The 25,110-nt window shown below is 42.1% G+C and overlaps 1 protein-coding gene across 5 annotated transcripts in view; it reads left to right on the forward strand.

Moving 5' to 3' along the window:
* The window catches only part of PCLO (piccolo presynaptic cytomatrix protein), a 337,168-nt gene that overhangs the window by 79,033 nt on the left and 233,025 nt on the right, over window positions 1–25,110 (forward strand). The window lies entirely within an intron of this gene.

Genomic DNA, 25,110 nt, shown 5'->3' on the forward strand with positions numbered 1-25,110 from the left:
GGTAGTGATCGGTCCATGACAATGGAGCGATGGTCAGCTCCTCCGCCCCGACACTATCACCCCATCCCTGAGTGAAGACCAAATCCAATGTGTGTCCGGCGATATGGGTGGGACCAGATATTAATTGGGACAGGCCCATGGTTGTCATGGCGGCCATAAAGTCCTGAGCTGCTCCTGAGAGAGAGGTCTCGGCATGAACATTGAAATCTCCCAGGACCAAAAGCCGCTGGGAGCTCAACGCCATGTCCGAGACCACTCCTGCTAGCTCAGGTAGGGAGACTGTTGTGCAGCGGGGTGGTCGGTACGCTAACAGAATCCCTATCCTGTCCCGGTCACCTAACCTGAATCCGGCACACTCGAATGATGATGATTGTGGGATGGGGCACCTGATCAGGGGGATACACACCTTATAGACCACTGCCACTCCTCCTCCCTGCCCTCTGGGTCTTGGCTGGTGCTGCACGGAATAACCTGGTGGGCAGAGTTGGGAGAGATTCACCCCTCCCTCCTCCTCCAACCAGGTCTCCGTTATGCATGCCAGGTCGGCTTGTTCCTCCTGAATTAGATCTCGAATAGTGGAGGTTTTTCCATTTACCGACCTGGCATTAAACAGCACCACCCTTAGCCCAGAGGGACCACCATCCTGACATCTCAGCTGTATCTCGTCGGGAGGATTTTTAGTGGTTGCCAATACATCCCTATCGTTTTCTGGCCGAATCATTTGTATGGTTGTAGAATGAGTAATCTTTGGAATTGCCAATGTTCTATTGTGAATTTTGGATCGAATTTGTTTTTGTCTCAAGTTCTTATCATGTTTTGGGGTTGCCTGATTGTTGTTGTAAATTTTGGGTCGAATTGGGTAATTTATTCTCCCTTTCCCATATCTCCCCCTACCTGTCACCACCCTTATGGCAGCCCCCCCACCTGCAGACCCACCCGCCCCGGGGAAAATTCCTCCATATTCCTCACTTACAGAGACAATTGTATCCATAGTTCATTGGGGTTACTTACAGCAGGGCCAGGACATTTAAAATCTAGTTGAAAACATGAATAGATACACTTTCAGCAATTAAAAATAATCTCATTTGAGATATATATTAGGTTTCTAGATTGGTTCTTCCTTTGCATTCTTCTTTTGCCCTGTACAGTGTCATCACCATCCTGAATGGTGTCTCTGGTTGACCTGCAGCAAACTGTCTCAGCAGGTTTGCATTAAGTGTCTCCTTCTGTCCTGCTTATGAATTCTGTATTTATACCTAGTCCTTCCTGACTGGATTGAGTAGGCTTATATTTGGTTTCTTGCCCATTGGACAGCCAAAGCCATGGGATCTGCCTCTTCAGTGTGTGTTTGGATGATTTTTCACAGACTATTTGACAATGTTGCAAAGGAACATAATCTGCAGATAATATTAGGTCATCCTATCCAGAGTTACTTGAAAGAACCACTCTAAAGCTTCCTCTAAAACACATTTTCATATCTTCATATTTTCAAACTTCAGAATGTGAAATGTAAAAACAGTTGTGTAACAGCCTCATCAGACGGGGCATTTTCCAGGGCAATCACATGGGTTGAACCCTAGGTGACCCACGAAGCCCACTGGTTCCCATCAAATGACGCATGAGAACTTCCAGTGGTGCTCTGTGGGTCAACTACAGCAGAGCCATTGTGTTGCACAAGAATAAATGGGGGGGGGGGGAGCCATGCAATTGACACTTTTCCCAGTAGGATCAGCTTCCCATCAAGCTGGGTGATGTGGGGTGTGGGGCGATGGGTTCCCCACACACCCCGATGACAGTCACTGGATTCGTCACAAAATGTAGTGATTCTGGAGGCCTGTGTGCCAAAGTTGTTATTTATTTATTTATTTATTTACTTTGCTTATATACCGCTGTTCTCAGCCCAGGGGCGACTCACAGCGGTGTACAAAATAGGAACAACAAAATTCAAGACATAGTATAAAAACAATTCTGGCCCCAGAGTGGCCGTTGGTGTTGGGGGAGGGGCGCTGATGTCACAGGGGACAAGATGGCAATGTCCTCCCGGCTCCCCTTCTTTATTCTGGCCCCAGAGTGGCTGTTGGTGTTGGTGTTGGGGGAAGGGCGCTGATGTCACAGGGGACAAGATGGCAATGTCCTCCTGGCTCCCCTTCTTTATTCTGGCCCCAGAGTGGCCGTTGGTGTTGAGGGAAGGGCGCTTAGAGTACCAAGTGCCCCCCTTTTTTCTATCAATGGGAATACACTTTGGCTTACCCATCCCACTGTGAAACAACAACAATATGAAAATGTATTGCCCATCTCTTCCCACCGCATCTGGAACAGAGCAAAATTGTGCAGGTACAACTGTACCAGGAGCTCCAATTTTGTTTGCTTTGCACTGAATGTTTTTTGTAGTCCTAAGTTTCAGGGATTCTGCAGATAGGTGGCTTCTTTTGGCTGCAATCATAGGACAAGCCACCTGTCAATTATAGTTAGGTTCCCTCGTCCCACCCCCCTTTTTGGGTTTTGGAGGGAATAGGAGCCAGTTTGGGTTCAGTCCACACAGATAAGCCTTTCATGCAGGACATAATACCAAGAGCTCCTGTAGAAAGCTTCGTCTTCTACAGCTTGGCTGGGGAGAAAGGTCCCATAGCTTGGCTGAGGATTATACAGCCCTACAGTTCCTTTACTGAAGGACTTCAGCCAGCAATCACCGAAACCTGAACTTCTTTTCCCCTGGAAGTCTACAAAGCTCTGCTTGGTAAGGGTCACTCGCGGAAGCCAGAAGCAGTTGGTACAGGGTGTAGGGGCTCCACGCCAACAGAGGCAAAGACAGACTGCCCAGATTAGAAGTTAAGGATTTCCCCATTAGTTACAGTTATGAAGATAGTGCCTGTTCCCTGTGGACAAGATTGAGAGAGAGCCAACAGACTGTTAAGAAGCCTTAAAGTACCTGTTTGTTTTCATTACTAAAGAACTTTGTTGAACCTTTAAGCAATCTAAAGACTCTGTTTTAAGGAAATCCTAAGGCCTTTAATCTGAAGCAGCTCCGGCGTCCTGTTGGGCACACAGAATTTATGTCCTGTCTACAGTTTTATGCACAGGCCCAGCGTGCCACAGCACAAAAATGTTTTGGAAAACAGTGGGAAAACACATGTACTATTGGTGGGCCAGTTAGTGATTTACTGTCAATTGAAATTTTATAGATTCATGAATGCTAACATTGTCTTAACGGCAAAACAATCAGCTGTATATTTTTGTTATTGCGAACATACGTTTCTCAAGTTTGACATGAAAAAAATATGAACATGACATTGGGTTACTGGGGAATGCATCCAGATGGATTTAATAGTTCCAAATTTTGTTCCTGTTCTTTCTTTCTGAAAAATATGTATGAATCTTCAAAATAAAATCTGAAAAGATAGGACTTTCTGGTCTTTTTAATCAATATGTAGTAAATAGTGGATTGTTTATATATGTATTTAAGGGTACAGTTGTCTGCCAGGTTTTTTTTTTGGGGGGGGGGAGGTAGCAAGAGCATATTTTTCTTACCTGAAATCTCATACCAGCAATATGGTGTGTGTGTATGATCTCTAAATATATGGCATCCCCATGACTTCTGTAGAATTTCCTTAAGCATCATCAGTGGTGGTTTGCCATTGGCTTTTGTTGGGATTCATCCCTGCACAAGTCTCCAGACTTCAGTGAGTAGTTAGCTTACATAGATTAGAATGAAGGGATTTTCCCCCATATTCCTCTAGCATGCTTATCTCAAGAAGGGGCTTAGAAGGGGGGTTTGTTTTGTTCATCCTGCATACTACTATCTCTTCCCCCCTTTGAATATTTAGCAATATGATCTCTTCAGGGAAAATGTAACTTCCTTTTTAAAGGTATTTTTATTGCCCTGGTGAGGCCATGTGGTCAATTCTCCATTTTGGCCTCACACTTCTTCCTTTGTTCTGCTAGAATAAGGAGGCATCTTGCCATTGTCCAGGCAAGATGTAGTAGATATAGCTATTTTACTATTTTTCATTTTTTATTTCCTTTGAAGATAGTTCAGAGAAGCTAGTTAGCTCCAAAAACCTTTCCAATCAAGAATGGATTTCTTTTGTCTTTAATAAACATATTATTTTGATCCTATGAAGTTGTGGATCGGCAATCCTGTTCCATCCTGTTGAATGGAAACCAACCTTTGCTCTTTACATGTAAGTTTCTGCTGGTTATGAATTGTGCTTCTGGCACTCTGCTATATTTTGTGGAATCGCATCCAAGTGAAGGTAATTTTTGAGCCTAACAGCTCCTGATTCCCAACAGCTTTCTCTGAAATATAGCATATAGCACCTAGCATTCCATGGCAGTCTCCTTCACATACCAACCAGGACTGATCCTGCTTAGCTTCCAGAATCAGAAGCATATGTTGATACCTTCAAGATAGGTAGGCCAGGTCTAGAAAACAACACAGTACATTTGTTATCCCAACAATTAGTGGTCCACGCTCTTGTTACATCCCGAATAGATTACTGCAACGCACTCTACATGGGGTTGCCTTTAAAGACTGTTCGGAAACTTTAATTAGTCCAGCGGGCTGCAGCCAGATTACTCACCGGAGCATCATACAGGTAGCATACCACCCCTCTGTTATGTCAGCTCAATTGGCTGCCGATCCAGTGACCTACAAAACCCTATACGGTTCCGGCCCAGCATATCTGTCCGAACGCATCTCCTTCTACATCCCGCCTCGGAGCTTAAGATCTTCTGGGGAGGCCTTCTCTCAGCCCCACCTCTATCACAAGTGAGGTTGGTGGGGATGAGGAGCAGGGCCTTCTCGGTGGTGGCCCCTCACTTGTGGAATTCACTCCCTGGGGAAATTAGGTCATCGACACCCCTCCTCTCTTTTAGAAGGAAATTAAAAACATTAATATGTGACCAGGCCTTTGGGTAATCTGGCAGATAGACAAAGGACAATGACGACTAGAATTGATGGATTTGACAATGTGGAATGAATTTACGGACTCTGAGCTAGCAAACGTTGAGCACTAGATTGGTTTTTATTGATTATTATGTATAATTGATTGTTTTAATTGTTTTAATTACTGTTTATATATGTTTATTTTTATCTTATTGTTGTGTTGGCATCGAATTGTGCCATTTGTAAGCCGCCCTGAGTCCCCCCTCGGGGGTTGAGAAGGGCGGGATAGAAGTGCGAGAAATAAATAAATATTTCATTTGGAAAATGCATTAGATTTGTAAGGAAGGTTTTTGTTCCAGACACCTTTTGCCCATGAGAAACCAGGAACAAAATGTCCATAGCGGACGGCTGAAATTCAGGGGCGTTTTTACACCCCTTCAATAAAATGTTTTAAAATGCTTTCCTTGAATAATGTTGTGCATTCTGTGCAGATTCTGCAACAAAATAAACTCCGAGGGACTAAAATGTCCTATCTCAATGAGTCATATTGTGAAGATAACTTTATTAGGCTAACTGAAAAGCTAAAGCATTTATTCAGAACAAATTTTTATACATATAAATCAAGTATTTCAGAGAAAAGAATTCCAATGGGATTTCTAAGCTCTTTGATGTATTACAGTTCAACGAAAAGAAAGTATCATGTGTGATCTTAAATTATCAGTTTAAAGTTTATGATTGCGGTATAGAATGATACTGGTAATGAATTACAATTTTGTACCAGCTGTCACTTTAGTATAGTGTCATATATACCACGTAAAAGGTTGATTTCTTAGTATAAAGGAACAAATTAAAAAATCAAGTGTTTTTCTTTAATGTCCTAGTTGAGAACTGACTTCCTCCTAATTTAAACTGAAATCTCGTTGGCATTTTTTCTCCTCTGAAATGTGGAGGGAACATTATTCTGACAGTGTTCTCATAATCATTCTCTGTTTATGTCATTCCAAAATTTAGGCAGAGAAACAGATTTACATGAAACAATATGAACTACCACAAATGAGAGTTCTCTTGATGGAGTAATGTTGTTTTTGGAGTGTTGCTTCTTACTTACTTAGGCGATCCCTCGTTTTCCGAGGAGGATTGTCTTCCAGTATTCATGTGGGTCCGTATGTGGCTGTGGAGCCCTATTCTTGCTCTGCATCTTCTTCCGCAGTGAGGGCATTGGTTTCCAGGTGGAAGGCGGTCTCAGTCGGGGTTGGCTTGACATGCCTTCCTCTTGGCACACTTCTCTCTTTCGCCCTCCATTCGTGCCTCTTCAAATTCTGCAGCACTGCTGGTCACAGCTGACCTCCAGCTGGAGCGCTCAAGGGCCAGGGCTTCCCAGTTCTCAGGGACTATGCCAGAGTTTTTAAGGTTGGCTTTGAGCCCATATTTAAATCTCTTTTCCTGTCCACCAACATTCCATTTTCTGTTCTTGAGTTCGGAATAGAGCACATGCTTTGGGAGACGGTGGTCAGGCATCCGGACAACGTGGCTGGTCCAGCGGAGTTGATGGCGGAGGACCATCACTTCAATGCTGGTGGTCTTTGCTTCTTCCAGCACGCTGATGTTTGTCCGCCTGTCTTCCCAAGAGATTTGCAGGATTTTCCGGAGGCATCGCTGATGGAATCGTTCCAGGAGTTGCATGTGACATCTGTAGACAGTCCACATCTCACAGGCATATAGCAGGGTTGGGAGGACAATGGCTTTATAAACAAGCACCTTGGTATCCCTACGGATGTCCCAGTCCTCAAACACTCTCTGCTTCATTCAGAAAAATGCTGCGCTCGCAGAGCTCAGTCAATGTTGTATTTTGGTGTCGATGTTGACTTTGGTGGAGAGGTGGCTGCCAAGGTAGCGGAAATGATCATCATTTTCTAATGTTACACCATTAAGCTGTATCACTGGCATTGGAGAGGGGTTGGCTGGTGTCTGCTGGAACAGCACCTTAGTGTTGCTTCTGACCCCCAAACGGAAAAGAAATTGCTATCGAAAAGGAAATTGGTGATAAATTAGCACTTGCAAACATAATTTGATGCTGAAAGGAGGATATAGATTGCCAAAAAGAAATCAAGATTTTGCATTGCTGTTATTCTAAGCCCATACTTTGGGTCCTTTAATAATCTCTCCCTGCTCTTTTCCCTTGTGAATTGAATTTTCCAGATCAGATTATGTTTCTAATTGTTTTGTTTTGTTTTTTGCTTCACACAAAAACACTTTGGACCCCGAAAATAATAAGGAAACTACAAAGATTTATAAGACAGTGCTTCTTCACATATATTCAGTTTAATTAGTACTGTTGGAAATTTATTCAAGAACCCATTTAAGGTTTTATTCATGCATCGATAGAAATGATACTTCGTTGTTGTTTTTTAATCTTTTTTAATAAGTGAAAAATAACTATGGCTAAGATGAAACAAAGCCAGTTCACAATAACGTTAATAAAGATCCAACAATCATGAGTTGAGGGTATGTTTGCCAAAAATAATTGAAATCATAACCTCCAGCTAAAAGGAAACTGCCACAAGAAAGGTTATCTCATATGCCTCGAAGAATCATTATCACTACAGTCAGCCCTCTACATTTGTGGGTTTGAATTTTGCAGATTTTATTTTTCATGGATTTGGTTAAAGTTTTTTTTGTTTTTCTCTAGTGCAGCTTTGTGGTCAATTTCAGGTAATTGAGTCAGCCCTCCTCACTCTCTGGGGTTAGAGGCACAAGAACGTAATAAAAGTGAAAAACCATCCTTGTTAAAATCACTAATCTCTAAGGAAAGATCACACTTTTTAAAATCACTTCTTCCCAGGTAAGACCCACATTTTTTAACTGAGTTCTCTCAAGGGAAGCATATCATTTTTTCAATCACCACTTTCCAGGGAAACACTATGCTTTTGAACTCGCTTTTTTCGAGGAAAGTACCACACTTGATTCAACTTTTTCCAGGAAAATACTGTGCTTTTTAATTCACCTATTTCTAAGATAGAACATTAGTTTTTAACTTACTTTTCAAGGGAAACCTGTGCAGCCTTCAGGGGCGGCACGTCCATTACGCGAAGTAAGCGGTCGCAGAACACTTTTTTTTGCCAGGGGTGCAGAGGCGCCTCTGTAAATGCCCCTCGACCGCCACTTGAGGAGCACCCCCTCAGCTCACAACAGCCCTAGCAGTCCAGGGGGAGCCTCGGCTTTCTTGCCTCGCTGCCGGGCGATCCTCTTCCCAAAGGGGCCGGGCCCTTGAGCTTTGCCTAGCCCCTCTCGTTCCTGCTCCACCCGGCCAGCCGGCACTCAATCGTTCTCTGCATTCAATCCCTTCCCCATGACCGGCTCCCTTTCCCAATCCCCCGGGGCTCCACCCACCTCTTCTCCCCAATCCGCGGGTGGGCCAAGGGGCGGAGATGCCGCGTCTGGCCCGCTTTGGGTCCGGAGGCATGTCTGAGGACCCCAGCGTATGCACCCAAAGTTGCCTCTTCTCCTGACTTTCTCTTCAGCCATTGGAACCAAAAGAGAGAGAGAGAGAGAGAGAGAGAGAGAGCCACTCCGGCTGGAAGTATCTCCCACCTCCACTCCCTCCTTTGTTTTTGCGCCTACCTTCAGGAAAGGTGGGCATCTCCACCTCTCTCTCTCTCTCTCTTGGTCCCAATGGCTGAAGAGAAACCCAGGAGAAGAGGTAACTTTTGGTCACACGCCGGGGTCTTCAGGCATGCCTCCGGACCCAAAGCGGGCCAGGCAAGTGCAGCAAGTGCAGCAAGTGTAGTTACTGGGATGTATAGTTCACCTACAATCAAAGAGCATTCTGAACTCAACCAATGATGGAATTGAACCAAATATGGCACACAGAACTCCCACAACAAACAGAAAATATATATCAATAATTGGTTGGGGGGGGGGGGGCGCCAAAATACTGTTTGCTTACCGTTGAAAATTACCTAGGGCCGCCTCTGGCAGCCAGGAAATGCAGGTGGAAGTGGAGTTAAGGACAAAGCAAAGGTTAGGATGGTGGCACTATCTGCAGAGGGGAGCTTCACCTCTAATGGCATGTTCAGGGAAACTCCATGCTCACCAAGCTTTCCTTTGTAGCAATGGAACTCTCACTGACCTCCCTGTTAAGCCTTAAGCCTGGATCCTTTGCAGGGAAGCAGTGACACGTCTGCTTATAGCAGTGGTTCTCAACCTGGGGTCCCCAGATGTTTTTGGCCTATAACTCCCAGAAATCCCAGCCAGTTTACCAGCTGTTAGGATTTCTGGGATTTGAAGGCCAAAAACATCTGGGGACCCCAGGCTGAGAACCACTGCCTTATAGTGTCAGCTTCAGCCACAAGTGGTGATCAGAACTCTTTAAGAAACATGCTCATTAAAACTCATGCCCATTTATTGACAATAGCCTGTATGATACTAGTGTCACTTTCTATTTTGGAAATGCCATTTTGGATCTTTGTATTTCTCTGACAGTGTTCTTTAGGTCCCAATAGATTTAGAAAGTGATATTTTGAACCGGTGGACTTTGGGAAGTCTGGGAGCCTGTATTCTTCAGAAGTTATTGGACCCGTTGCCCATCAGCCCTAGCCAGACCGGCCAGTTATGGGAGCTGAAGTTAATAATAACAGTTCACCAACATCTGGGACCCTTTCAGACCCTACAATTATAGCATTATGATTCCAGTTCTACTGGCATGGCTTCCATCCCATGGTTTCCTGGAATTTTCAATTCAGAGAGAAGAATTAAGAATTCATAGTCAAATATTTCTGGGACATCACCAAACTACAAACCCCAGAATTTCATGGTATGGAACTATAGCAGTTCCATCTTCATGGTATTAGTATGAAAGGTCCTCTAGAGCAGGGATTCTTAAACTTTTTCAACTTGTGAACCTATTCATGCATTTTTTGGTAATTCCAGATATATTAAATATTGAATGTATTGTCGAAGGCTTTCATGGCCGGAATCACTGGGTTTTTGTAGGTTTTTCTGGGATATATGGCCATGTTCTAGAGGCATTTTCTCCTGACGTTTCACCTGCATCTATGGCAAGCATCCTCAGAGGTAGTGAGGTCTGTTGGAAGTAGGAAAATGGGTTTATATATCTGTGGAATGACCATGGTAGGACAAAGGACTTTTGTCTGTTGCAGCTGGGTGTGAATGTTTCAACTGACCACCTTGATTAGCATTTAATGGCTTGGAAGTGCCCGGGGGGAATCTTTTGTTGAGAGTGATTTGATGTGCCTGATTGTTTACTCTCTCTTGTTTTGCTGTTGTAACTTTTGAGTTTTTTAATACTGGTAGCCAGATTTTGTTCATTTTCATGGTTCCTTTCTGTTGAAATTGTCCACATGCTTGTGGATTTCAGTGGCTTCTCTGTGTAGTCTGACATGGTGGTTTTGAGAGTGGTCCAGCATTTCTGTGTTCTCAAATAATATGCTGTGTCCAGGTTGGTTCATCAGGTGCTCTGCTATGGCTGACTTCTCTGGACAATACATTGAACATTAATAAAGATCCAACAATCATGAGTTGAGGGTATGTTTGCCAAAAATAATTGAAATCATAACCTCCAGCTAAAAGGAAACTGCCACAAGAAAGGTTATCTCATATGCCTCGAAGAATCATTATCACTACAGTCAGCCCTCTACATTTGTGGGTTTGAATTTTGCAGATTTTATTTTCCATGGATTTGGTTAAAATTTTATTTTTCTCTAGTGCAGCTCTCTGGTCAATTTCAGGTAATTGAGTTAGCCCTCCTCACTCTCTGGGGTTAGAGGCACAAGAACGTAACAAAAGTGAAAAACTATGAATAAAAAATATGAATAAAAATTGCTGGGTTTTTTAACCTGGTAGAATGCTTCTCTAGAAATATCTGTGTAGGATCTCCAACATAACACTATGGTCAACTTGTACTGAATGACTTAGATCAGGGGTCCTCAAACTAAGGCCCGGGGACCAGATACGGCTCTCCAATGTCATTTACCCAGCCCTCGCTCAGGGTCAACCTAAGTCTGAAACAACTTGAAAGCACACAACAAAAATAACAATAATCCTATCTTATCAGCCAAAAGCAGGCCCACACTTCCCATTGAGATGCTAATCAGTTTATATTTGTTAAAATTGTTCTTCATTTTAATTATTGTATTATTTGAAAGTGTTTTTGCATTACAAATAAGATATGTGCAGTGTGCGTGGAAATTCATTCCAGTTTTTTTCAAATTATAATCCGGCCCTCCAGCTGTTTGAGAGACTGTGACCTGGCCCTCTGTTTAAAAAGTTTGAGGACCCCTGACTTAGAGATTCCAAAAAAGAACACCTCTCTAGGACTCTTTAAGTCTTCCACACACACATATATATTCAAGCCATGGTTAGTTGAGTTCATGGAAACAGAGGGCCCACCGTACTCCAAGACAAGCTCTGCAAGAAGTTTAAGGTACAATCTTTAAAATAACAACACCAAAACAGAAAGTAATCAGATTTCGTTCAAGCAAGGAGGTGATTGGGGAGAATTAAGGGCAGTAAGTGTCTGGAGGGGTTAGCAAGGTTTTTCTTCTCTTCCTTCACCTTTACATGTCCCTCTCTGCCTTTCCTTGGCCAAAACTCTCCTTCTCCTCTATTGCATGGTTTCTCTCTTCTTCATTCATTTATGTGACAAGTTGCCTCAGCTGGGCTCCTTTGCCAGTTGCAAAAGTAACCCCTTCTATTTTCTCGAAAAGGGGCCGAGGTCTTTTGTGACCCCGCACAATTCACTTACACAACACCTTTTGGGGTCCTGGCCCACAGTTTAAGAAGCTTGGACATAAAGCATAAGCTTTATCATTTCTCTATAGCCCAAAAGTAAGTGGAAAACATCCTGACATGAAATTAATGAAATAATTAACATTTTCCCCTCCCATAATTGTATAAATATGGTTAATAACCTGAGGCTTTGATATAACACAATACTGCAATGACAAATTAGAACGATATGCAAAAAAGCTATTTTAACGTAAAAATCAGTATTAAAAGTTCTGCCAACTTCATTTCCCACTCTCTTATTTTAAGCTACAGCATGCTAACATGACTACTATTTTGAAACTTCTCCAATTAAAATGACTTGCAATTCCCCAAAAGGAAAAAAAAATTACATAGTACATTTTTGATCACAATATCACACTATGATTATTCATCTAAATTTAAAAGATCAACCTTTTATCCTGCATTTTCTGGAAAAGCCAGGTTATTTTACATATTCCTGTGGTTCGAGTCAGCGTTGGCACCGAATTGGAGACAGATTTTGGATGGACTGGATAGGCAGTGCAAGTAGATAGGAGGTCCCCTCATCCTTCCACCATTAAACTCCACTTGTCTCCATTTTGCTGGATACAGTCACTATTTTTAATTTGTGCAGATTTCTTTGTCGTGTCAGGGCAACCAGTCAATTGTATTACATTTCTAATAGAACAAAACAAACAAACAGACAAAATACAAAATTTGCGAGTTTGGTAGTTGATTAAATGTCCTTTGGCCAGTATCTGGCCACTTGGAGTGCTTCTGGTGTTGCTGCAAGAAGGTCCTCCATTGTGCATGTGGCAGGGCTCAGGGTGCATTGCAGCAGATGGTCAGTGGTTTGCTCTTCTCCACATTCGCATGTCGTGGATTCCATTTTGTGACCCCATTTCTTGAGGTTGGTTCTGCATCTTGTGGTGCCAGAGCGCAGTCTGTTGTGTGCCCAGGGGGGAGTCTCTCATTTGGTATCAGCCATTGGTTGAGGTTCTGGGTTTGAGCCTGCCACTTTTGGACTCTAGCTTGCTGAGGTGTTCCAGCGAGTATCTCTGTAGATCTTAGAAAACTATTTCTAGATTTAAGTTATTGACGTGCTGGCTGATACCAAACAGGGGGGTGAGCTGGAGATGTCTCTGCCTTGGTCCTTTCATTATTGGCTGCTACTTCCCAGTAGATGACAGGTGGTGCAATACTGGCAAAGCAGTGTAGTTTCTCCAGTGGTGTAGGGCGCAGACACCCTGTGATAATGCGGCATATCTCATTAAGAGCAACATCTACTGTTTTAGTGTGGTGAGATGTGTTCCACACTGGGCATGCGTACCCAGCAGCAGAGTAGCATAGCGGAAAGGCAGATAATTTGTGCAGATAATTGTATAACAGTATTAGCATGCTACCATCTATCAATATGTGCATACTTGCTGCTTTGGTTAATATGATGGCCAATACCTGATTGACAGAGATGTAGATAATGCATGAAATAGGAAAAGAAAGTAAAGCTGTGATGCCCATGTGGCCAAAAATAATGAAAAGTATAGCTCATGGGATCATTGCTGGACAGTCTGCACCGGGATTGTAGCTCAGCTGGCTGAATGTCAGCTGCATTAAGATCTGACCAAAAGGTCATGAGTTCGAAGCCAGCCCAGGTTGGAGTGGGTTTCCAACCAATTGTGTAGACTGTTGTAGACCTTTGCAACCCGAAAGACAGTTGCATCTGTCAAGTAGGAAAATTAGGTACTACCTTGTGTGGGGAGGCTAAATTAACTAATTTATGAGGCCATAAAAAAGACTCCAGCAAAGCACTCCAGCAAAAAAGCATGCAGGGAATGCGGAAGTACTTCATCAGTGTCGAGGACAGATGATAAAAGCGACAGCTCCCCTGCAAGCCAGAAAAAGTTAAATAGCCTCTGTGTATGTCTGTATACGTTGTATGTCAAAATTGGCATTGAATGTTTGCCATATATGTGTACACTGTAATCTTCCCTGAGTCCTCTGCGGGGTGAGAAGGGTGGAATATAAATGCTGTAAATAAATATAAATAAATAAATAAACACAGAAGTGAGTTTGCATAGAAGAAATATGTAGCTAAAAATGCTACTCTCACTTCACTTTAATAAGGATGCATGTGGCATTGCTATGACTACTACGGGACAGGAAAATTTATCCTCGGGGAGAGAGGTCAAAATACAAATAAAACTTTATTGCTATTATTATAGAATACAGGTTGAAGCTGATTTTTTCACTTTTCCAGAAAGCACCTTCAACAGTGACATGGTTTTCAAAGCTTATATGCAGTTTAGGTCTTATTCCACAGAAATTTCACACATTGGTTTGCACAGAAAATAGTACATTCTGCATGGAAAAAAAATATTTCAACAAAAATTGTTAACTCCTGTGAAGCAATTATCATTTTATGCGCACAAAAAACCCTGGAATTTGGATTAATTTTGTGTAAAATTTGCACATGGTTAATTTCCATAGAAAGTAGTATTCATGTGCAGGGAATTGCATTTTCTGTGTAGAAAATAATATTACAGTGCAGAAATATTATTATTATTATTATTATTATTATTATTTGTACCCCGCTAACATCTCCCGAAGGGCTTGGTGCGGCTTACAAAGGCCAAGGCCCTCAATAAAACAACAGCATAACAAATACAACACTAAAACTCATAAAGCAAATTAATAAACATTAAAGCAGTGACAATAAAAACATTAAAAACAATACATCATGACGCATTTAAAACTAGGACCGGGGCTAATGTAATGACTAAAATAAAAAGTATATAAATAATTACTCATAAAATTCTATTTCCTGTTCAAAAATACTGTTTTCTATGCAAGTCAATCATGTAAAAAATTGTAGAACAAATCCCCAATTATAGCTTTTTTTCCTGTGCAGGAATTAATAGTTCTGCACTTTAAAAATAATTCTTTGCAATGAAAATCCTGTGGAAATGTTTGTTCATTTTGCACAGAAAATATTTTTTTCTACATAGATCCTCATCATTCCATGTTTCCTCTCATCAAGGGTTATCAACACTAAAAAAAACCCAAGTGGATATAAAATATCAATTTCTTTCATATATATATATATATATATATAGAGAGAGAGAGAGAGAGAGAGAGAGAGAGAGATAGGTAAAAATTTTCCCCAGCATTAAGTCCAGTCATGTCCGACTCTGGGGTGTTGTGCTCATCTCCACTTTTAAGCTGAAGAGCCGGCGTTGTCTGTAGACATCTCCAAGGTCATGTGGCCAACATGACTGCATGGAATGCTGTTACTTTTCCAACGGAGTGGTACCTACTCACATTTGCATGTTTTCGAACTGCTAGGTCGGCATATATATATATATAGAGAGAGAGAGAGAGAGAGAGAGAGAGAGAGCTATATACAGGCTGAGGCAGCACAACTTCCTTTTTTCAAAACTTAATAAAACCCATTGTATGAATCATATTTTTTAAATAATGTAGGCGCATACCTAAAGTTTTGTTTTACGTAGTTTTGAAGATCAAATTAGGTAAGTGACGTCCCCCATTCTCCATTCTCCATACACTGAGTAAACCGATTTCTGGCGTTTGTCATGACTCTTGCTAGCATAGCAGGCGTTATGTTGGCAATTTCTTCCTGGATGTTGGTCTTCAAATCTTGTAGGGTCCTTGGACGGTTCACATAAACAGGATTTCAAAAAACCCCATAGAAAAAAATCACAAGGGACCAAATCTGGAGAGCGGGACGGTCACTCCAAATCCGCTCGAAAAGTAGGCCTCAACGGCAAAAGCACGCTCCTCACTATTCCAACGCATGATGGCGACTGAACTGTGTCAGGACAAAACTTTATACTCCCACCTCTCAAACGAGACCACTAGCGCTCCGCAACGTCTTCAACCGACTGAATGGCACACATTTTTTAAAAAGGAAGTTATGCTGCCTCACCCTGTATATATAGCTTTAGTTATCTGAATTTGTATTCCAAGACCTTCAGTATATAATAGCAGCTAATGCGTTTTAAAGGGATTTGATAAAATAGTATAAAATGTAGACACTATGACACTTAAAAAATCAGAAATTTCAGAGCCAGCATGCAGCAGCCTTGGAGTTGTTATGAGCGAGAGAGAGACAACAGCAGCAGAAAGGTTTTTGCCTTCATTCTTTACTTGCAGATTTCAGGGAAGCCGCTATCTGGCAACTCAAGAGAAATAGAATTCAAGAACTAGATGCAAATTTTGGCTCTAATCCAGCAAGACTCTTCTTATGCATATATTAAAGAGGGTAGTTTCCTTTGGATTTACAGCCATAGCATAATACATTTCTCACTTCTGGCACCTCTTTTGTATTATAACATTTGGAAAAGGAATTTAGCCTTGAAAGCCATCCATTACTGACACTGTAAATTACATTCTCTGAAGGAACGGTAGATAATTCATTTCCCAGCCTTAACAGTAATAAGTTATTGGTGCCATCCCAGTTTAATTGTGTCCATAGCCATGCAATCTTAAAATGTAAGTGGTTTAAAATATATGACTCTTGGCTACTTTGCTTTTTGAGTACTATTTTGCAAAAGATGAAGCAAGAAATGAAAGAAAATTAGATTACATTAATGGTATGTGAAATTGTTGATGGAAACATCTTATCATTGTAAAATGTCAATAAAATTGTTTGTTTAGTTTTGTCTTTTGTTATTCTTTATGTCTTCTATACTTAGTGGTAAGGACCCCATGCTGCTTTAACAAGTAAATTGTTTCAGTTTGAACACCTATAGAAGCATATGATATTTGATAAAAGCATATTATATTTGGTGTGCGCATGGCCGGGATTTAATGCACTGGATTAGTTACTCAAGACTGTAATTATCTAGTATATGGGTACTGTTGTGGCTGAGATGTTCCCTGATGATGAGGATGATGGGATTCAGATTCCTGGCTCTTTTTCTGTGCCTCAGATCTCTGGGCCTGCTTCTAGGTCTTTTTCTGAGGCTCCCACAGACAGTGGAGAGTCAACAACACAGTGGTTCTCAGAAGAAAAGAATTTTAACGAAGGAGATAGCGAACAGGTGAGGAGGCTTTTGCCTCCTTCCCACGCTGATACTGAAAGTACAGAAAGCCTTGCTAGTGACCTGACCCGGCAGGCTCGTCTTGATTTGCGGGTCAGGTGGAGTTCTCGCCTGGCCGGCAGACGAGAAGCCAGCTTGGGCCATGGTCATCGCAATGCTTTCATATTGGTGAGAGCATAATGTTTTCATGTTAGAAAGCCATTTAGGCTTCTTGCAAACTAAGGGAAAGCGTCAGTTCAACATAACTTATTAGCCTGAAAGCTTCATAGAATAACCTTAGCCTGGAAAGCAGCACGCTTGGGATTTCTTGCATTGTGATTCTTGGGGCAATTGTTTTATTGCTTGTACCTTGAACTCTGTTTTGAACTTTGCCTATAAGGTTGTGCCTCTTGTTTTTACCTGAAGATCTTTGGAACTATATTCTGCATTTAACCTAAATCTTTGGAACTTTACAATGCTTATTCTTTATTTTGACTTGGATTTTTTTCCTCAATAAACTATAAAACTACAGCTCTTGTGTGGTGGTGTTTGGAAGCAAGGTGAAGCTTACTCTGAGTTGCAACAGATATACTTATTAAAAATACAAAGGCTTTTCAAATATTTGAGAAAATACTACATGCAGCTCCCTCTTGGTGATGCTTTTCCCATCAGGTGTCCATCCTGAATATGGTGTGAGGACATAGTTTCTTTTTAAATTGTTATTATGCACTGTCGTTTATGTTTAATTGCACTTAATGTTTTTGCTTTATCAATGTATGTATTTTGTTCGGCATCGAATTGTGCAGACTGTGTATACCGCCCTGAATCGCCTTCGGGTTGAAATGGGCGGGATAGAAATAATGTAAATAAATTGTGTGGAAGCTAGTGTCATTTTTCTGTCTCGCAATAAATTTCAGTGGTCCCACAATTGTCAGTTGGTAAACAAGACAGGACATTAAAATAAAATTCTTGCCTTTCCATACTTAAAATAAGAGCATGCACAAAAAATTATAGATGTATGACAAAAGAGAAAAAAACCTTCAATTCCTGAGTATACTAAATCTATCAAATATTAGAAGAATTGAGGAAGGCAAACTCTAACTACATAATCTGTATTTGTCAACTATATTTTTAAAATGAAAATAAATGAAATGTTAGTGCACATAGGAAGATGTAATTGCCTACAAGGGACTGAGCTTTTAGGACCTACTAAATATTGAAGGAGTCACTTGCATGAGAGAAGGAAAAGTCAGCTTCCTATTACTCTCAAGAGTTTATAGTATGGATATCCAGACAAGTGTGGTGAAAGACATTGCAAGGGAGATAGCTCTTTTGATGCCATGGACTGGCTTCAGATTTTGTTTAGGTTCAAATGAGCCCTGGGAAAGTGAAATTAGACATTTTTAAAAGAAGTTGGATATGCAGTCCTAATCTTGTCCTGTTGTCCCTACTGGGACAATTCATTGGGTGGGTGGGAGGGGGTCATTTCCTGCACCACATAAGTCTGAGCAATAACTTACCAATTTAATGAGTCACCGATTCAATTTGCAGTATTTAAATAGTGTGGTCACAGTGGCGTGTATGTGAATCACAAAGATTCAATTATCAAGTGTGCTGTGATCTGCTTTTCTATCTGCTATAACCTTTGATTAATATCTTGATTATGTAAAATACACTGAACAATTTAAACCGTGATTTTTAGAGTAATGAAATGTGCTAGAGTTCACTTTGCACATCTGATTAGATGAGTCTGACCAGCCCAAACATCTGCCAAAATGAATCTGTTATGTTAGCTCTTCAAGTGTCATATAAATATTTTTGAAGAAAGAAAACAATATTTTTGCATTGGAGTCATTTTGTGCAAGATGCATTATATTCTGTTCAATGAATATTCACTCATTTATACCTCCAATGTGCACCCCACTTTTCTCTAAGCATGAGAAAAAGCATGAGAAAAAAAGTGAGCTACTGTTTTTTTCTACAAGAAAAAGTAATTATTCAAAAAGGGTGTATTTGCAAAAATATTTTTTCTTCACCAAAATCACGAGCAGCGCAGAATGTTATCTCGAAGTGGGAAAATATCCATCCTTGCCTAAAGGAGCAAAATAAGTTGTGCTTTACATTCCTCCTACATCTTTGTAAACCTTCCTGAATCACCCAGTCCTATTACTTACAGAATTCAGTCCTAGATACTGTATATATGTGTGCCTAGAAAATTCCACAGGATAAACCTGTGATTTAGACAAGTATGATGAGGTCCTTTGTGAGCTCTCCAGCCAGCTACTGTGGTAATGGGGACAACATAACAGCTACGGTCTATATTAAGGACTCCACCCCCAATACTGCTGTAGATTGGGGCAAAGCATCTTAATAGCTCCATGGCATCTAGGGTCAATCCAGAGCAATTCTGCCCTGGGCCGGCCTCGAATTTTGTGTAGTGTAAATGTGCCCTGAGAAAACACAACGACTTGTGTGTGTTATTTTTGTCCTAGCATAGTGTCTCAAAGGGATTCTAGCCTTAATCTTGAAAGAACCAATAATTTCTTTTATATATGTTTGCATTTTTTTACTACATGAAAGCTTCTGAAAACTAAATCTGGTCAGAAGTAGTTATGAAAATTTAGAAAAAAGTAATATGATCATAATGACACTAGGATTTTTCCTCCAATGAGAACATTAGCAATCTTCATTTAAACAGTGAATTTAAATGATTTGGTGGAGGAATAAACTGAGTATTGAGCCATGCCAAGAAGTTACATTTTCTGTGTTCATCATCATCACCACCATCATCATTTAATTACTTATTAATCGCCCTCCATCCAAGATGCTCTAGGCGATTTACAAGCTAAAATTGTAAAGGATAAAAATACATACATACAGATATTGATAAAATTAACAAAGATCAAAAGCTCTAGTAAAAAGCCAGGTCTTGAGTGCTAGGGTAAAAGGCCCTAACTCATGCATGGCTCTCATATAGTTCCATAAGGCAGGGGCAGAAATAGAAAAAGCTCTGTGTCTGGTCCTTTCCAAGTGCACTTCTCTAGGATCCGGTATATAAAGTAAGTCATGTTGGGATGGTCGTTGCGACCTCCAATGATGGGAGAATGAGAGAAGGTCCCTAAGATATGATGGACCCTGGCCGTAAATAATTTTAAAGGTCAGAACTAACGTCTTATATAGACCACGGTAATCAGTTGGAAGCAGTGCAAATGCCGCAACACTGGTGTTATATGGCATTTCATGGGTGTTCTTGTGAGTAATATCAAAAAAGAAAAATGGGTTCCCCTGAAACTGTGGATACCAAAATCCACTGATAGTGGTGATATGAAAATAACTAGATTAACTCAATGTATACATTACAAATATACATATCAAAAACTGCCATATACATATAAGTAGAAACAATAGGTTCTTCTCTTGAAGTATAAAGAAAAGTCTTCGTTCGAGAAAATGTACTTTCTTTATTACATGTGAGTAGACTCCAGTATTCACATGAAATGACTCCAACCTGCTACCGGTTTCGACTCACAAGAGTCTTCGTCAGGCAGTTGGGTCTATAAACAACACATATCATGAATACACATAATTACAATTGAACAATTTGTTACAACAATTTTTTAAGAATGTATACAGACACTCTACTTACTCAAATTATCAAAAAGAGGGGCTCAACTTTTAAGGTGAGAAATTCACCAACAGTCTTCTGGTGGGGTGGATCCTAAGGGGACATAGATAGTGGCTAAAGGTACATTGTAGCAAGAATGATCAACCATACATGTTCTTGTGAGTAGCCTGGCTGCTGGATTCTGAACAATACGGAGCTTTCGGGTTGTAGACATCGGAAGGCCAACATACAGGGTGTTGCAATAGTCCAGCCTAGACGTGACCGTGGCATGGATTATTATTATTATTATTATTATTATTATTAAACTTTATTTGTACCCCGCTAGCATCTCCCAAAGGGATTCGATGCGGCTTACAACAGGCCGGAACCCAGCACAACACAATACCACAATACAACAATACAAAAACATAGCAAATAAAACAGTTAAAGCAGAAAACAGTGGCAATACACAATACAACAGGACATATTAAAAGAAACTGAGCCGGCTGGAGTGGGGTACAGGGTTAAAAGTGCTGAAAAAAGTGTCGGGGGATATAAGATTAAAGTAAAAGTGCGGTGTGCGTTGAGAATGGTCTTGACTCTACTAAAGTGCTTCTGGGCTTTGATAGTGGGGTTCCTAATCTGAGAAGGCACGTTGGAATAGCCAGGTTTTCAGGTTTTTTCTAAAAACCGCCAAGGTGGGAGCCTGTCTGAGATCTTTCGGGAGGGCATTCCAGAGGCGGGGGGCCACCACAGAGAAGGCCCTGTCCCGCGTCCCCACCAAACGCGCCTGCGAGGCGGGTGGGATCACGAGCAGGGCCTCTCCTGATGATCGGAGCGAGCGTGTGGGTTCGTAGACTGTGATGCGGTCTCGAAGGTAGGAAGGTCCCAAACCGTTCAGGGCTTTGTAGGTAAGCACCTGCACCTTAAATTGGGCTCGGTAAATAAACGGCAGCCAGTGGAGCTCCTTGAACAGGAGGGTTGACCTCTCTCTGTAAGGGGCCCCAGTTAACATCCTGGCTGCTGCCCGTTGGACCAGTTGGAATTTCCGAGCCGTTTTCAAGGGCAGCCCTACGTAGAGCGCATTGCAGTAGTCCAGTCTAGAGGTGACTAAGGCATGGACCACCCCGGCCAGATCAGCCTTCGCGAGGTACGGTCGCAGCTGGCGCACAAGTCTCAGTTGTGCAAAAGCCCCCCCGGCCACCGCCGACGCCTGAGCCTCAAGCGTAAGCGATGAATCCAGGAGGACTCCCAAACTGCGGACCTGTGGCTTCAGGGGGAGTGTAACCCCGTCCAACACAGGTTGCCACCCTATACCCCGGTCTGGTTTGCGATCAACCAGGAGGACCTCTGTCTTGTCGGGATTGATCTTCAGCTTGTTCGTCCTCATCCAGATAGACACAGCGGCCAGGCACTCGTCTAGCACCCGAGAGGCCTCCTTGGAATTAGGTGGAAAAGAGTAATAGAGTTGTGCGTCATCTGCGTAGAGATGGCACCCAACTCCAAAACTCCGGATGACCTCTCCCAACGGTTTCATGTAGATGTTGAAAAGCATGGGAGATAGAATAGAGCCTTGCGGGACCCCACAGGTCAAAGGCCAGGGGTCCGAGCAGGCATCTCCCAGCTTCACCATCTGGGTTCGTCCCTCCAGGAAGGACCGGAGCCACGATAGAACCGTGCCCCCAAGGCCCATCCCCGAGAGCCGACCCAGAAGGATACCATGATCGATGGTATCGAAAGCCGCTGAGATGTCCAAGAGGACCAGCAGGGTTACACTCCCCCGGTCCAGTCCTCTACGGAGGTCATCCACCAAGGCGACCAAGGCTGTCTCGGTGCCATGACCAGGCCTGAAACCAGACTGTGCCCGATCCAGGTAATTGATGTCATCCAGGAAGCTCTGGAGCTGGAGGGCAACCACCCGCTCCAGCACCTTACCCAAGAAAGGGAGGTTGGAAATCGGTCCGTAGTTGTTCAGCACCGTAGAGTCAAGGGATGACTTCTTCAGGAGTGGACGAACCACAGCCTGTTTCAAGCTGGATGGAAAGATCCCTTGCTCCAACGATGCATTGATGATCAACACAAACCAATCAACCAACCCCTCCTTGGCAGATTTAATAAGCCAGGATGGGCAAGGGTCAAGAGCCGAGGTGGTCGCCCTCACCGCCCCAAGAACCTCCCCCACAGTCCCAGGAAGAACAAGCCGAAAAGAATCCCACAAAATTGGACAAGCAGATGCCTCGGTCACCTCCCCTGGCACTGCGATAGAATTGGAGTCAAGCTCAAGACGTATCTGGGCAACCTTGCCTGCAAAGTGGTGTGCGAAATCGCAACACCGAGCTGCTGGGTCGTCAGGGGTCTCCTCCACCACAGGTGGGTGAAGGAGCTCCCCAACAACCCGAAACAGTTCTGATGACCTATTTGTTGCAGACGCTATCCGGGCGGTCGTGAAAGATTCCCTGGCCGCCCGTATAGCCACGGAGTATGCCTTAAGAGAGGCCTTAGCCCGTGCTTGATCAGACACGTCCCGAGATTTCCTCCACTTGCGCTCTAGCCCCCTTCTCGTGTGCTTCATCACAACCAACTCCCCGGTAAACCAAGGAGACGGATGAGGCTCTGGATGACTGTTGCCAGAGCCTCATCAGATAGGTAGGGTGCCAATTGCCTCGCTTGTCGTAGATGGAAAAAGGTAGATGGAAAAATTACCTTATGTACTCACATTAAAGAGAGCTATCAATTCTGAATTCAAAACAGCCTCATAAGGTACTTCTTGATTTATTTTATTTGATATTTACCTCCTTGTTTCTGGGCTTTTATGAATTTAGGATATCTGATGAGATAGAAATTGTTCTATAAATGTTTCTGTTGTAATAAATATATTAGTGTTCAAGTTAGCTCAGGTATTTCTGTTGTTTTGTTGCACACGGCTTACATGAGTTCTCTCTCTGGAAGGATTTTATGTTGTTATTCATCAAAGTTTCTCTGAATCCTGTAGGTTGGGTTTGACAGCTATATTAGAGAGGTTGTCAAAAGTATTGCTAAGAAATGTGTGGTATCTTCCATAGACAGCTGATGGTACCAGTTTGTCATGTCTGAAAGAAATCAGAATGAGGGAAGTTTCAGCAGACTTTATTCAGAAGTACGCTCCGTTCACATTTCCGGTTCAAGATACTTTGTTACAACTCAAGTGAAGAAAAGACTGTAATAGCCAATGTTATTTCTTGTTTGAAATGTCTAAAGGTGTGCAATTTACTTCTATAATTAATAGACACTATTTTGTAGTATTATTTCTGCACTGAAATACTATTTTCTGTACAGAGCATGCTGTTTCTTGTGCAGCAAAGAGGGTGATCCATACACTATATGATTGTACACCTATGAGTAAAGTATTGATTGGAGCTCCCTGTTATATACTTAAATGTATTTATCTTTTTTAAAAATAATATCTTCTACTAGCCATCCCCTGCCACACGTTGCTGTGGCCCACATGGGGGTTCTGTGTGGGAGGTTTGGGCCAATTCTATCGTTGGTGGGGTTCAGAATGCTCTCCGTGATTGTAGGTGAACTATAAATCCCGGCAACTACCACTCCCAAATGTCAAGATTCTGTTTTCCCCAAACTCCACCAGTGTTCACATTTGGGCATATTGAGTATTTGTGTAGAGTTTGATCCAGATCCATCATTGTTTGAGTGCACAGTGATCTCTGGATGTAGGTGAACTACAACTCCAAAACTCAAGGTCAATGCCCACCAAATCCTTCCAGTATTTTCTGTTGGTCATGGGAGTTCTGTGTTCCAAGTTTGGTTCAATTCCATCACTGGTGGAGTTCAGAATGCTCTTTGATTGTAGGTTAACTATAAATCCCAGCAACTACAACTCCCAAATTACAAAATCAATTTTGGGGGTGAAGGACATACATTGGGTTGTTAGGTGTCTTGTGTCCAAATTTGGTGTCAATTCGCCCAGTGGTTTTTGAGTTCTGTTAATCCCACAAACGAACATTACATTTTTATTTATATAGATTTTCATCCTTGATTTAGTCCACTTGTTCCAGAGTTAGGGTGGCTCTACACAGACACTATAATACAGTTAGAAGTCAGCTGGAGGGTAGGGTGTCCACCAAACTTATACCCCCAATGCCTGCAGCAACATGTATCAAGCCAGAAACATCTTTTAAAACAACTCATCAGAAAGTTCTAAAGAAGACAGATAATGCAGTGCTGCTAATCAGAGGATATCCCATGCAGAGATAGAAACCAGAAACTCTAATAGTCTGTAGCACATTTCACCAGACTGGTTAAAAGGGAGGGGGAGATATTTTCAGGCAGCAGATACGGAAGTTCCTGTGTCCAGTTCTGATCCTATATCAACCAATACTATTACCAACATCCCAGTTTTCAGTATGGACCACATCACATGGCCACCACCCGTGGTGCTCCTCTTAAGGGTGAGGCACCGAGCACTCATCTTGCCTTGCATCACCTCATCTCACCAGACAGCAGAACAATCACATGGAGGGAAGTGAGGCATTCCTATCAGTGTAGTAATGTTCCTACCAGTTTTTCTTTGTATCCATAGCCAGTGATGTTTGATAAGGGCAAAAATGGGTTCATGATCCTGCAGTATGTTTCCCATTAGCGTTAATGTAAAGTCAGTTCACTAAATGAGATTCAAAGATTGAAACTGGCATTTCCCAAGACATTCTATTATTAGCACCAGGTTCTTTGTCACACTTCAACATTTCACCTGTATACAGAGCACACAAAAAAAGTCTGGGTGTTTTGGTTGGTGACAGATGCATTTAAGATTCAATTCTGCA

Source organism: Anolis sagrei, chromosome 5 (genome assembly GCF_037176765.1).
Source record: "Anolis sagrei isolate rAnoSag1 chromosome 5, rAnoSag1.mat, whole genome shotgun sequence".
Lineage (NCBI taxonomy): Eukaryota > Metazoa > Chordata > Lepidosauria > Squamata > Dactyloidae > Anolis > Anolis sagrei.